This window comes from Neolamprologus brichardi, chromosome 17, assembly GCF_056152115.1.
Source record: "Neolamprologus brichardi isolate AB-2024 chromosome 17, ASM5615211v1, whole genome shotgun sequence".
Classification (NCBI taxonomy): Eukaryota; Metazoa; Chordata; class Actinopteri; order Cichliformes; family Cichlidae; genus Neolamprologus; species Neolamprologus brichardi.
The window spans coordinates 1,473,684-1,489,004 of NC_142120.1; the positions used below are offsets into that span (position 1 = coordinate 1,473,684).

The following is a 15,321-nucleotide window of genomic DNA, read 5'->3' on the forward strand; positions in this document are numbered from 1 at the left end:
GGAATAATCACCGAGGCACAGGGCGCACCTGCAGTTTACATGTTGCTCTGATAGTGTTGTTTCTGTTGTCACTGCTTGTGTGTGTGTGTGTGAGATATTCTGCCAGTTCCGCCTCAGTTGCCTCCTCTCATTGCTAGGCACCCATTTAACCTCACCTCGCACACCAACCACCCTGCTAACTCAGACACACACCGGCACCGTGACACACACACAGACAGATGTCAGAAGGGTGACGATGTGAATGAAACACAGCTCAACAGCTGTGTGTGTGTGAGAGCTGCACGAGTGTGAGACTGAGGCCGGCCCCTCTGGCTGCTGCAGAGCAGGCGGAGAGATCCAGCGCGCTGGGTGTTTGCCAAGAGAAAGGACCACACCAACAAACACGCAGGGAAACGCAACAGACACGGCGAGCAGACGCGCACAAACAAAAGCAGCTTTTGTAAAAGCGATATAGATAGAAATATTATGCCTGTTTCGTCCTTCACGTTATCACAAACGATCTCTCCTGTGCCTCGTTTGCACGGCGCTCTCCACACGCTGTAAATCCTCCATTTCTCTGTTGAGCTGTTATTCTATATTTACACCTGTTTGTTATGTGACGGCTCACATCTAGACAACCTTGAAAATGCTGCGATCAAGGCCGATAACTACAGGTTGCAATTGCACTTTGAAGACAAAACAACATTAATTAGCGAATAAAATGGAAATGCAGGCATCACATGCACGCTGCCTCCAAGTTCGCCTGGGTATTTGGGGAGAGAGAGAGAGACGGGGAGATACAACATTTCATACATATTTCCATCTGTAATCCCGCTCTCTTTTCCTGTGATAGCTGTGCTCTGTGAGGTACATAAACAGGATGCTCGTCTGCATTGATAAGGCATGCTTCAGCGTGTGACAGGTCATCTTTGTACTGGAGGAGTGTAACCTCTCAGTTCTTGCTAAACCTTCAGGATGCACGCAGATCCTCTCCCCTCCATCTGCTGGTCTCTATGAAGTCTGCACCCGATCACAGGAGCTTTGACTGCAGCTTCTGTCTCTACCACATTGCAGTCATACCTAACCCCTGAGCCAGATCAACAACACGCAGGAAATAAAAAGACGCCAACATTTTTTTTTCTTTTTAAGTGTTTAAAATGTGCTTTCAGCCTCTGGGTGCAAAAAAAATCTGCAAATTTAGCAGTGAAAAGCTGGAACGCACTGAAAGCTGCACACAAACAAAAACACTGTGTGGGTCTGGTTCACAGCTGATACTGCTGTTGTGCAAATTATGTGAACTTGACCATGTTTTCTTTATTGCACAATGTTTGAGTTTGGCCTAAAGTGCATCATGTTTACAAATAATCAGATGAATTATTGTCTAATTGAGTTGGTCTTTGTGTAAACGACTTCATTGTTTTAATGTAAAAAACATTGCAAGTAAACTAATTTTAAGCTTTCTGTAGTCTTACATATCTACCCTCAACAATGCAAATTTCCACATTATTTCAGGTGGGAGTGTTCGGAGTTACGTTGTGATGGCTGCACTTACAGCCACACAGTGGTAACACCCACCATGTTAGTGTAGAGGCTTATAAGTAACATCGCATTCACATTTGTCTTTCTTTAAATATAGGAATTAATTTACAGGACAATAAATAACTGGTTTTTGTTTAGAGTTAATTCACATATCCACATGACACTGCATTCTAAAATAAGTGCGCACATTTTAGTTTACACTGTTATGTGTGATTAATCTTTTGTTTTCTGAGTTACCTTAGTTGCAGCTGTTCTAGTCCCTTGATTAAGGAGCCAAGAGGTGGAAAAGGGGCGGAGCCAGCTTTAAAGGAAGACTACAAATTGGTTCATGCCATAACTCGGGACCATGGGGGGAATTGGAGTTCATTATGTTAGGTTTAGTTAGGTTTTGTGTGTTTTACCCCTTCTCCTGTTTTTGTGGGCTGATCAGCCACTATTTAAGTTTCCCCTTTGTCTCGTTAAGTTAGGTCAGTTTGTTTGAGTTATCAGTCGTGTTGTCAACTTTGAGTAGAGTTCTGTTATTTTGACCTCTTTTATGGGCCCCAGATTTTGATTCTTTTTACATGATTTAACCAATTATGTTTTTTGGGTTAAATAAAAAATCATTTTTTTGGACTTTAACCTGTGCCTAAGTTTCCTTCACTGCTCGGTCCATCACATACGTATAACTGAAATTCCACTCTTTTTTTGGGAGTGACCAGTATCTGATCTTCCCACCTTAGATCACTACTAATCTTGTTTTACATAAACGCCTTCGCAACCCGCTGCACCAGTGGTGTCACAGCTTAAGCTCTCTAACATAATAATGATACAATAAATGAGTATAAGACCACCTGTTTTAGCTAACATCCATTCCTAGCATGCTTCCCTGGAATGCTACAGGATTCATGGGCAAGTGTAAAGTACGGTCAGCAGACAGATGTTCATCCAGTGGTTCTAAAATTCCAGGTGGCGTTAAATAATATGGAATATGTTATGGATTATGGAAACTTCAGCTCATCCACTCTGTACAAAGAATTGATACAGATCAATTCAGAACTACAGCACTGTGCAAAAGTCTTGGGCCACCGCTCGTTTCCTTATATTACTTCCAAGGAGTCAGACCTTTGTAAAAAAAATGTAAGCGATATGAGTGATAGTCATCCAGGCTTTATGACGGTCTTTCAGGCTATTTTTGTTTGCAAAGCCACTTAACGCTGACTTATGAATAGAATATTATTTTATTCCAATTTCTTTAGATCTCTGCTAATCTGCCACAAGTGATCAGGCTTTTGAACTGCTGACACACCATGACACACTCACTACAACCACTGGACTCTACACTGTCACTTTAAATCTTTACTGCACAAACTGTAAATACCAAACAGTCGTCTTACGTTCTATAATATTTAATACTTTAGTATTTTGTTATTTTTATTATTATTTTCCTCTTTAATATAACTGCACGCTTCTATATGTTCATGTAAAGCTGAGGAGCACAAGCCAAAGAATTTCACGTGGCTACACTGTTTGTCTGTACGTGATAATAAAAGTTGAAAAATGCCAGTGTGGCAGACATTAAATAGTATTTTGCTTTGCAGTGTGTTCTATAAGGTAATCTGAGGAAACTGAACAGGTGGAGGACAAAAGATGAAGCGCTGTGGCTGATGAACAGTATGTGATGCAGATTTCATGTCCTATAGAAAACAAATCCAGCAAAGACCTGACACAGCGCATGCAGGAGGCATCTCGCCATTCAGCTGATCCACCTGCTGTTTGCTTCATCAGAAATGGTCAAGAAGCCATTTTTAATAAAATGCCAAATTACAGTAGAACTGGCTGAAAAGCAGCGGTAGTAGGTTTCATGGAGTGATGAATCCAAATCTAAATGACATCAATATGCAACACTCTCAGTCATGGATGGGGCTCCCCAGAGCCTAGACCTCAGCCGTGCTGAAGCAGTGTGGGATCATTTTGACAGGAAATGGAACAAAAGGCAGCCGACATCTAAAGCAGACCTTTGAATGTCTTTCAATGAGCCTGGAGAACTATTCCTGGAGACTACTTAAAGAAATGAGAAGAAAGCTTGTCTAAAAGAGTTGAGGAATAAAAGTGGTCATGCCAAATGTTGACGTTCAGAAACTCTGGTTCGGCTCTGTACTGGATTTCCATGTGTTTTTCCAGAGAAATTGGTTGTTGTTTTTATTGCCATCGCTTATGGAATATCGTAACATTCACACTGCGGCCAAATTCTTGTAAATTCAAGCTCGCTGTCATCAGATCTCATTTGTGGGAATATTGTTCAGCATGTGTGTTCAAACACATCAGAGTTAAATGTCACACTTACAGTAAAAGGTCTCTGTAAACTCAGCGATTCAACCTACTTCATTTCCCCTGGAGGAAGAACCTTTTCCATGCTGGTTACCTGCGAGCGACACCTGAAAGTTTGGAAAGGAACAGAGCGAAATAGATGAGAATGCTTCCCTTTCTAAAAAAAAATATCCCCAAATCAAAAGGAGATCCTCTCTGTTAAATAAACAATAAAAAAAGAACACAAAAAGTTTGCCATTGGTTTAAAGCGCCACATCAGTGCAGAGAGCCACTTTTAGAACAATGGAAACCCAACACGATTATTAAACAGTTTTCTACCAAACACGTGGAGGCATGCGTGTTGAACTACAGGAACTCGGGGTGCAGCTCCCCTCGCAGACTGATGCATTACTTTTCATCCATCCATCTAATTATTCCCTTAGAAACCTGAAATTTGAAGATACAAAAGACCATCCCTATCTGTCACTGAGCGGCATTGATCTTATTGAGAGAAAATGTGGGTGTAGAGGAAACCCAATATAACTCATGCCATTAAATTCCACACAGCATTATTCACATACAGAATTGACAGATTTCTGTGAGACGTTTCTTTTAATCTTCAACTGTTGTTGAAGAAAAAGGGGGAAAAAAAATCCCACACTCCAGGCATCTCTCCTTTCTCCATATTTGCAGTGAGGTTAACAAAAAAGGCGATTGAAGTAGGGAGAAAAAACACAGCCCCACCTAACTTGTTGATTATTAACAATGGGGATGGGAAGAAGACAGATGTGTTTCCTGTGTATCAGCGCTGTTTGAATTGTCAGTCTGAAATCACTGCTGAAGCTCTTATCAAAGCAAAGTAAGCTGATCAGTTCCAGTTGCGCTCGCTGTCCACGCGGCACCATTTTTTGCCAATAAATTCTCTTAATATTCCCAATTACAGACTCTGCGCGTGTCATGTGTACACGTGCAATGATGGCAAGCAAGACTGCGAGCAAATAGCCGAGAGTGTGCGTGTGGATCAGTGGATTCAGCGCAACCTGGCTGCTTCTACACACTTGAACCTTCTTACACTGCCTCAACAGATTGTCATGCAAATTCTGAGCAAAGTTGGAATACCAAATGTTTTAGTTTTGTTGCAACTTAAGAATGACATCCTAGACAGTGGTGGGCGGTATAAAGAGAAACGCAACGATTCTGAGCAAAAATTGCCATTAAAAAACAAACAAAAACAAAACCCAAGTCGAGATAATCGCGGGAGGCTTGGACAACAGGCCCACTTGAAGTGCGCCATCTTGCCCTATGAAAGCTAGGATCATCTTCTGTTCAACCACAGAAGTGAACTGGAGAGGTGGATGGAATTTGCAACACTAAGGTGCAACTTTTTGGTGTAATTCAACTTCTTTAAACTAAACACAGAGCGATAACTGTAAATCTATTTATCCATCTAAATTATTCGGGTGTGAGCTGCATAGCTTTTGAGGTGCCTGCTATAGACATACCTGTTTTTCCTATAATATAAGCAGATGATGTTTGAAAAACCCAGCAGCAATTGAAAGTGAAAAGCTCGAGAAAGAGCCGGTACATGCACCGTAAGTTGAAACAGGAAACTTCTCCTGTGTCCGTAAATAACACGATTCAAAGTAAAGACAGCGTGAGGTGGTGAACAGTGTTGCCAACTCCTCAGCAAGGAAAATCGCTATTGGTTGTCCTAAAAGTCGCTAGAAGTCGCTAAATGACGTCATCACCTAATTTGCATAATTGGTCATGCTAATGTAATTGTAACCTACGCTGCTGGAGAGAGAAATAACATCGTGGACGAGACATAAAGTGAGCAAAAAACGTCCTAAATGCATTTAGAATTTATTTAGAACTACAAATTAAATTTCTTTTAGCAGTTATTGTTTTTTGTAATGTCTTTCACGTCTTTTTTTAGCGACTTTTTTTTTTTTTTTAGAAAAAAAGTCGCTAGGGGGTCTGAAAACTCGCTAAATATAGCGACAAAGTCGCTAAGTTGGCAACACTGGTGAAGTTGCTCCTTTGAATCTCGCGGTATTTGACAGTTTGCCTTCACTCTTTGACACTCGCCCCGCCCCTGAGCTCCGGGAATGCTGGGTTGTTTACATTACAGTCACACGGGTCAGCGTTGTGGTGATGAGGGGGGCCTAGTAGTGGAGAGTCTGTCCGAAAACACGTACACATCTCGCCTGGCTGTGCGGCACAGGCGCTCTCTGCGAGACAACTTTCCAGCTCAGTCACGGTGCCACGCAGGAACAGAGGCCCACCGAGTCCACTTCTCGCAGCGACCTTGGAAAGAAAGGGAAAGGCAAAACAAAGATAACCGCCATAACCATCAGGAAAAAGCCTCAGCGTGAAGAAGGAATAGCTTAGCAACTGTCTCCCACTTCCTGGTAAGAACTGACACGGCGTTAGCTGACAGTGAACTTTTTGAAACTCAACTACTGCTAATGAACTCCTCGTAAGCTGTTGCCCTTTAAGCTTTAACTTCTTCGGAAAGTGACAGAAAAAGTTTGTAGTAGTCACCAGTTGCCCTTCAGACACAAGTTTGTCACTCATTTGAAGAAGTTTCTCGAAGTTCGCTAGCTAGGCTAGCTTGTTAGCTTCCTAGCATGTCGCTTTGCGGACTTTATCTTTGTAAAACCGGACAGTCCAAGGTGTCAGTAAACGCTTCCAGCTGCTTTGTAACGTTTATATTACAATGTGCGCAAAACGGCTTTGTGCTAAAGTGCTAAAGCGGCTAATGCGGTGCCAACATGACAGTGGACACTTGTTGCTACAATGTTACAGTCATGTTACACGTACTACACAACAGCTTTCAAACAGTAATCACACACAGTGATGTAGAAGAACACGACTGTCTTTACAGAGTTTCTTTACATCCTTGATTGTCAGTAGTTTGTGATGTGAAGCTATTTTTCATGTCAAAGGCTTATTTTGTATAATGTGTCAATAGTGATGTGTTACGTGTCTGTCAACGTCGCTTACTATACTTTGGATCTGAAGTCTCAGCTGTGGAGGAATTCCTAGTCGAGTAGTATAACATCCATGAATTTATTTATTTATTTATTTAGGACAGTGCATGTTAATGAACATAAATGTAAAAAAAAAAAATTACATGAATGTAAACATACCAGATTATAGCCAAGGGCTAATTTCCATCTGTTGTCCTTAAGCATAAAAAATAGACATAATAATTCATAAAAATTCATCATTCATAATAAAAACTCCATCACCAAACTTACACATACACACCATTCTGTTCCCAAATAAAACATTAAAACTATACAACTCATACATGATCACCATGAACATGACTGCAGCGGGGCCAAGGGTTGGATATGGAGTGGGTGCCTTTCATGAACCTCTGCTTGGCACCCATGCTCTGTAAATGTAAACCCAGTAGTTTACATACATCCATACTGTAATTTTCCCCTGGATGGAATTTTTTTTTTTATGTGTGACAACCAAAAGACATTTTGATAGAAAAAAAATTGAAATCAGGTAAATAATTTTGAGGTTTGGTCTGTTGGTCTCACATTCAATAACAATGTGTTCTGATGTTTTATAGATCTAAATCTAAATTGATTTGTCTTAGAATTAAATTAAATTAATAAATTTAATAAAAAATGAAAAATTTGAAGTGAATCTGCTTTAGTTTAGTTTCTTTTAGTTGTCATATGTGGGCTTGTGTTATTAAACTCAAGCCAAAGTAGCTGTCAGACAAATTGCAAATATGTTATTATATGGAAGTTCAAAAAACAAACCCACCTCTGCATTTTCTTTTTTTTAAATCTAGGAAAACATGTAAAGGCGTATTACAAAACACTTGTTTCTTAACCTTTTAGTAATTTTTGGGAAAGCCATACGTGCTTCCAGCTGTCTTTTTGTTCCACGCTGCCAAACACAATAAAAACTATACACTTGGTAGACGAGGTTTATTTGGAAGAGAGCTGCTAGTCGTTACAAAGAAGTAATTTATTCAAATAAAAAATAAATCGGAGATCAGGCCTTTCTCGTTTTACTTCCTTTGTTGTGAGTCACAGTAATTACTGCAAAACCTTTACACACTCATGGCGTCCACAGTTTTGTTGGAACTTTGTAATTTCTCATCTTTAATTTTGAACGTATTAATATTAAAAATACAAATTATAATAATAATGGCATGAGTAGAAAAACAAGTTGGGGGAAAAAAGGAGTGGATACAAGCCAAAGGCACAACAAACAAAACAAATACCACCAGATTTCCCTGCACAGGTATGTGGGCGGCTTCATCTCCGCTAAGCCTAATCATCTCGGGGTCAGATGTAGGTTGAAAGCAGTATCCCGTGCCACGTTGCTGTCGCTGCCTATCACAGCCAAATATTTCAGGCGTCGTACTATCACGTTTGGCTACGCTGCAGAGAGATGATTCAAACCAGAGTTAGTGGGAGCTGACATACCTTGTTGACCCAATTATTACTCACTTCTCTGTTGCCACATCCGATTATCGTCAGACAACAGGCTCGAGTCTGCCAGCGTCATCAGGTGATTGAGATGAACACTGGCTGGCTCTGTGAAGTTGACTATCAAGGAATGTGTCATGAACCGGATGATCAGAAAATGGCTGCCAAATGTTTGCATCAGTCTCTGTGATGAGGGATTTCTGCCAGTAACATCCCACTTTGAATGTGAGCTGATGAGAGGGGGATTACTTTTGACAGGCTCTGGCAAAAATCGGCTGTTTAGCCCCTTTCTGTTGTTTGGATTTAATAAAAGTGTTACTGAATGGCAGCTCGGGGGAAGTAGAAACTGAAAATTGTTCATATTAGAAATGATTTAAGTCATTATTTATTGTAAGAGGCACTGACGATGCCATAAATTGAAGAAAAAGTTTTGTTTTAGAAGCACAGACATGGATATTTGATGGCGCCCGGGGTCCCATGCATACACATTGTCTGATAGCAACACGACCTTCAGAGCGAGGACTGAAATGCCATTCATCGGTGTGGAGAAATGTGCGGCACTGCAGCGGTGATTTAGCACAGTGGAATTTACCAAATAGCTCAATCTTGTGTGAGTTTCCTGTTTTAGCCCTGAAGCCGCCGCCCCCCCCCTCCTGGATTAAAGATCAGATGAGACATTTGTCATCTGACCACTTTTAACAGTCATCTTGCCTTTGGGTTTTCACAGAGAACAAAAAAAATGTTGGCTCTTTTCTTTGCTTTCACAGAGCATATTTGAAGGAAGATGCTTCCCGAGGCCATTTCGAGCTACATTAAACGCTGTCTTTTGCATGATGTCAAAGACCTTGGCCGAGCATTGTGCAGAAAAAAAGCTGGCAAAAGTAGCAGATCACTGTATAGGTTTCTCTGCTGCTCAGGTTTTGAGATTATTTGCACATAAAAAAATAGAAATATAATATAATGGCGAATATTTCTTTAAAAAAAGAGCATTTCAGTGTTGAGTCTTTCATTTCCAGGCTTGGAGTTTAAAATAGGTTCTTTGGCAGTGAGAGTGGGATGTGTGAGCAAGCTTCACACTCCTTAAATTGCCTGCTCGTCAATATTTTTCATATCCATCTCCCCTCTTTGTTATCAGGGGTCGCTGATGTTTCGAGTATTCAAATATCCTTGGTGGATGCCTCGCAGCTCCTTACGTCACGGGAAAGTTCTCAATTTCACTGATGCCTTTTCTCATTGGGTTGTGTAGTGCTCTGGGGGAAACCCACTACAAAGACATGCAAACACAAAATTACTGACCTAGGACCTCATTCAAAGTTTCTGAAATGCTTTCAGTGCCCGTGGGTCAGCTGATGCTAGGACCGTGGAGTATCATTGAAATGAGAGGAAGGGTTGATTCACATCTTTGCTGTTCTCTTTTTTTAAACAGTCTCTGAAACGCTTTATGAAAGAACTGTGTTTTTATATAATCGCTCTATTAAAGTAATTAAGTAACTAAATGGTGCAATTATGTAAAGGTTTTTTCAGTGTACGTCGAGAAAGTTAAACAAGACCTGTTTTAAAATAATGCTCATGTGCACAGCAGACAGAGCTTTAAATGAAGACTGAATAATTTCAGCACAGTTAGCAGTTTTGATTTGGAAATTGCTTTTTAATAAAGCTGCTGCAGGAGGTAAGCGTGGCTCACGCTGCACACTCGCTTTCGTTTTGCACAGTTTTGCCAAATTAAGTAAGTTGTGCAGGATCAGTAACTGACAGCACGTTTGCATTTTAACACTCTGTTTAGATGTTGGTAGACTAGCTGCTCATGCAGATACTGCAGATGTTAAGTAGATGAACAGGTGTTTTCACAATGTATATTAGCTGGTTATCTATACACCTAGATATATTACAGTAGTCATATACAGTGCATTATTGCATTAATACTCATTTGTTTTACAGTACCCCCAAATTGTAAGCATAGTAAAATCCACTATTGATCAGGGCTTAGCCTGCAGGTTAAGTCAGTGCCAAAGCCATCTCGGCATATTGTGAACTGTGCTGTAAAGATGGTTCTCCAGCAGCACCGTCGGATTTTTATCGGTGATCACTCCGCAGTCGTCCCCTCTCCCTCTCTATCGCTTTTGATTATCCACACACAAAAATAAAAAATCCCTCAGGGTACAAATTCACTTTCACAGAATAATTACAAGATGCTATATGCCACAGTAAACAGCACATCAGTGACAGTGACAGTATGCATTTGTCATGAGATGAGACAAAAGCAGAATGAATTTGCACTTATGAACAGAAAGAGAGGAGGCTTTTTGTGTGTGTTGCATGCTGAGTGTGCTATGGGCATTTGTTCCAACCTCACCACAAATAAGCCTTAATGTTTCACACGGGATTCGCTGCCGAAGAGAGGAAATTTGTATTAGAACATTTTGTTTTGACAGATTGTCTGTTTTACCCTTCCCCTTTTTAGTGTGAAAATCTGGGGACATTTTTCGCTCTCTCTTGCAGTCTTTGTTCTTTTTTTACAGTTAGTTTTTTTCCATTTCTAGTGACGTCAGAGATAAAACTGCAGGATTCATTTTAGGGAACTTTTTTTTTTTTTTGTCGTTGTGATCAACCATAAAATAGATGATTTGCACTGTGTTCACTGCTCCAAAAGAAAGGAAGTAAATGCCCCATTCAAATGCTGATACTACCCCATTACCATGATATCGTCAGAGCAGCAAGGAAAAGGAAATTGCTGTGACCCGTTGCTCTCTGGGTCAGAAATAGGGCTGTTGGATATAACGATATAGATCGGATGACGATATGAAAACGTCTGTTTGTTTCGTGGTGTCGCAAAATAAGCTGTTTATTTGATGGTCACTGTAGAATTTCTCTCTTGTATTTAATATCACCACACTACGGACGGACAAGCATATGTTTTATGCGTTGTTGTTAGCAACAACGACGGTAACACCATCGCGTGTCCGCTTGTTTATTTTCCACATAAACCTTTCACAATAAAGCTCAAGATCCTGTTGAGATTTTTCAAAGTAAACGGAGTCACATGAAATAGTATGCAGAGTGTTTATGTATGAGAAACACAAAAAGAGCCGTCAGGTGCTTAAAAATAAACCTTAGAATAGGGCAGGGCGATATGACCAAAAATATTTATCACGATATACATTTGAAAATTTGCGATAACGATATAACTGATGATCTAATTGACACAAGACAAAATACTTTACAACTCCACAACTTTAGTGCAAAACCCCATCAATGTATTTTCACTTAAACAAGCAGCTGTTTTTTATGTGCATTAAAGTTATATAAAAATTTAAAAATGCAAATTCCTCGCTGACAGTTTAACCAAAAGGCATTTCCAGTGGAAACTGGCCGACATATCCTCAGCATAACCATGTATAACATCCACACAACTTAAAAAGAGGTTATACACACACAATACGGTAATATTATGTTGAAGCACAGTACGTATCACTCCGCGAGGCTCCGCCTACGATAGCCGTAATGCTCCGACAATCCATCAAGCGGTGCGGCTTCGTAGCTTAGCAAAGTCGTACTGAAACATTTGACAGATTTTCGAGCGCCGTGAACATAAAATCGTTTCGAGGTCAGTAAACACAACCAGAGTTCATACATAAGGCACACGGGATTATAAGGGGCGCTGTCGACTTTCAGAAAAATTAAAGGATTGATTTTAAGTGCGCCGTATTTTCCAAACAACACGGTAATAACGACGGCCCGCTAGCATGCGCTACCAAAAATAGTGCTTTGTTGTGTATCTGACGGACGAAAGCTAAACCAGTTCCACCAGTGAACCTGCAGCATTTTTACAAACCAGTTCAGGTTCATTGTTTCATTCAACGATCCACTTTCGCTCTTCTCATTCTGCGTCGCCGCCATGTGCGTACGTAAACAAAGGCACTGCGCATGCGCGTTTTACCCATATTCTATCGCCATATTTCATTTTCCTATCGTTGCCCAACATTACACCGGTATTACTGTGAACGGTATGATATAGCCCAGCCCTACCTTAGAAGAGGCTTTTCCCTGCAGCACGCCGAGTAATAAATGCTCACAAACTCCAGGTACACGACGCCCAGCTGAAAACACTTCACGCAAGTCGAGTTGTTCGAGTTTGACAGAATTTACAGAAAATGTAAAATGTTTGCGATTATATATCGTTGTTGGGACGATAAATGTCTGATATGAGATTTTAGTCATATGGCACAGCCCTATTTTAGAAATGTGTCCCTGTGCTCTGTTAAAACGCTGGAACCACCATCAAAGTATTTCTAATGAGCCGAGTTGTGTACAAATGTCTATAAAGCTGTTATATTATTTACAACTTGTAACGTAATGTATGCTTATTTTATCATGGTCAGGTGGTACATGTTGCAAATATAGACTTGTAATAATTAGGTATAGATAAATATAGGTAGGTGACAGAAATCACTTGTGTCGTAGCTAAAATGAAGAAAGGGTAAAACCATACTCTTTTATTTGAATCCCTGTTTCACGACGCTTCATTTACATGTGGGAGACATCTTTCTTCTGCCCCTCCTCCCTCTGTGTTTGTACCCTGACTCAGTCCTCTGTGGTCTCCCTGGTCTCTCGGTTTGGCTCGGGGCTTAGAGGCTGTGGTCAGTGCCTGAGGGCATCGAGAAGGAAGAGGAGTCGTAATGAAAAGGTCCCCTTAACTCCTGCTGCCAAAACTGCCCTCAAGCCCCTTTGTCTCACTCTCTTTCCACTTCCACATCACCCATTTCTTCGATTTGTCCCATATTACTGCTTCTCATTTCAGACGCTCTCCCTGACCTTGGCTTCTGTGACTCCTAAGCCTCTTCCGTTAATCCTCGTCAAGTTGCGGGCGTCCGAACATGTTGGTTTGATGGCTTTTCATAGTATTTACTCTGAGCCTGTTGCTAGTTATTATTTTAATAACACCATTTGAGAGGATTTATTATCCATTCATTTATCACATGAGTCTCTCACAGTGAGGAGAGACTCATGTGATAAATGAATGGATAACAAATCATAGCTTAATATTAGGGGTGCAATGATACACAACATTCACGGTTCGATACTTTGGTGTCACGGTTCGATATTTTTTCAATACAATTTATTAAAATTATAAATATATATTTTAACTAAAAAGTACAGTTTTTAAATTTAATGTTGCTGAAACAACAAAATAAAAAAAAAAATTATCTGATTGAGGAATCACTCATCTTTGGAAAAGAGAGTTTATTACAGAGAAATGTCTCTTTCCAAAATAAAAGCTATACTATACGCTTCTTCTGGGCTATACTCTCAGCAGCATATTAAACATATCAGGTCCCCATAAGGAGAATCATGTGCTAACGGCTGTCTAAATGACTCGGCTAAAGTTTGTAGCATGCGTGCTTGTTGTTTTTGTCTGCTTCCACTTGTCTTTGCACTAGGATGACGTCGGAGTAAATGTGCAGTCATATTCGTTGTGTTCCCACTAGTGCTGTCAGCGTTAATCTGACATGACGTTAACGCCACAACACGGCAAATCTCCCTTAACGAGTTACCGCGGATCGCCCCGTGCGTGGAGCTGGACGGTCAACACGTTAACGAGCTAACTGCGCTAACGCACTAGTTCCCACCCATGTAATTGAGCATTGCTGGCACATCGACATACTGTTTTACTTTAGTCCATGACGCGCTTACCTTCAGGGTCATACGTCACATGAAGACCAAAATAGTTCCAAACGCCAGATCTGAATGAGGGTGGGGGAGGTTCAATTTGCCATGTTGCAACGAGCTTAGCTTCTGTCTTGCTAGCTTGCGATCAGTGGATCTGCGCTCGACAGTGCAGCCTAGGCGGAGTAGTCGAACGCAGATCCACTGAGCACTCAACACAGACAGCATCGTCAGAAGAAAAGTTGATAAAATAAATTAAAAATGTTGTATTTTTCGATACATATGCTACCGAACTGAAAGCACTGTATCGAACGGTTCAATATCGATACGAGTATCATTGCACCCCTACTTAATACTGGTGTTCGGTTGGTCAAAGTCAAGGTAATTTTTTATAAAGGAGCAGTTTTGTGGCTTCAGTGAGATTAATCTGGGCAGAGTGAGACCGTGACACAAAGTCTGGAAGTGAGTTTTTGCGCCAAGACAGTTTTTTTTTTTTTTTCTTGCTCAAAGAGTTTTTATGGCATTCTTCAAAACAACTGTGGCTTTGAGTTTGTTGAGCAACTCGCGATACAGGAAAGATACAAAGTTACAATGTTTGACGTGCCCCTGTGTAACGGCGTGCTGTCAGATGTGTGCCATGTTGACAAATGTTAGCGGGTCTGACTTGGTGCAGACAATCGACTCAGGCGCACATTCAGACATGATCGGTCCGAGTGCATGCACACACAGAGACCCTGCTCTTAATGACGGTGAGAAGTACACATTTAAAAGCATGGTGGTTTCACTTCATGAGGGTTGTTAAACCACAACAAGTCCTATGCGTTTATCCTCCCCTCAAAAAGCAACCTGATGTCTGAGTAAAGCTAACCTCTGTCAGGATGTTGTCACTTTAACAGACTGATTAAGCCAGCAGTGCTACACATCTTAACTGGAAAGGTCTCAACTCTGTCCTCTTGTTCTTGCTTTACCTCTCCTGGGAGTCCTTTCTACCTGGGGCCTCGCCTCAGTCTCCTCCTTCCTGCCCTGCCTGGCCCACAGTCTGGGAGGCTCGCAGCCTGACTCCCTCAGAGCAGCAGGAAGCTGTAGCAGCAGGAGTTAGGCCTGCGTGGCACTGCCGGCTGGCTCTGTCAGAAGTCCTGCCAAGTCAAGGATGAGAGACCTTTGCCAGTGTGGTGTTGGGGCATCAAATAAAATATTTTACAGATGTCTGATGGCAGACGTCGGGAGACAGCAGAGGCTTACTCAGGCCTAGAGTACGGGGTCTTTAAAGTACAAATGATGAGTGTTAATGTATATGTGTTTAGTATTTATGATGAAGAATATGTGTTTACTTATAAATGAAGGAAAAGGCTGAATAAAGTGGTCCCTGTAGGCTGAGGCTATCAGG

The 15,321-nt window shown here is 41.0% G+C and overlaps 1 protein-coding gene across 1 annotated transcript in view; it reads left to right on the top strand.

Annotated features, from left to right (window-relative positions):
- Window positions 1–5,917: 5,917 nt before the first annotated feature.
- nek7 (NIMA-related kinase 7) overlaps window positions 5,918–15,321 on the top strand; it is a 68,953-nt gene continuing 59,549 nt past the window's right edge. The window contains exon 1 of the mRNA XM_087830441.1: window positions 5,918–6,218. The gene's annotated coding sequence lies outside the window, so the exon portion shown is untranslated. The remainder of the gene's footprint in view (window positions 6,219–15,321) is intronic.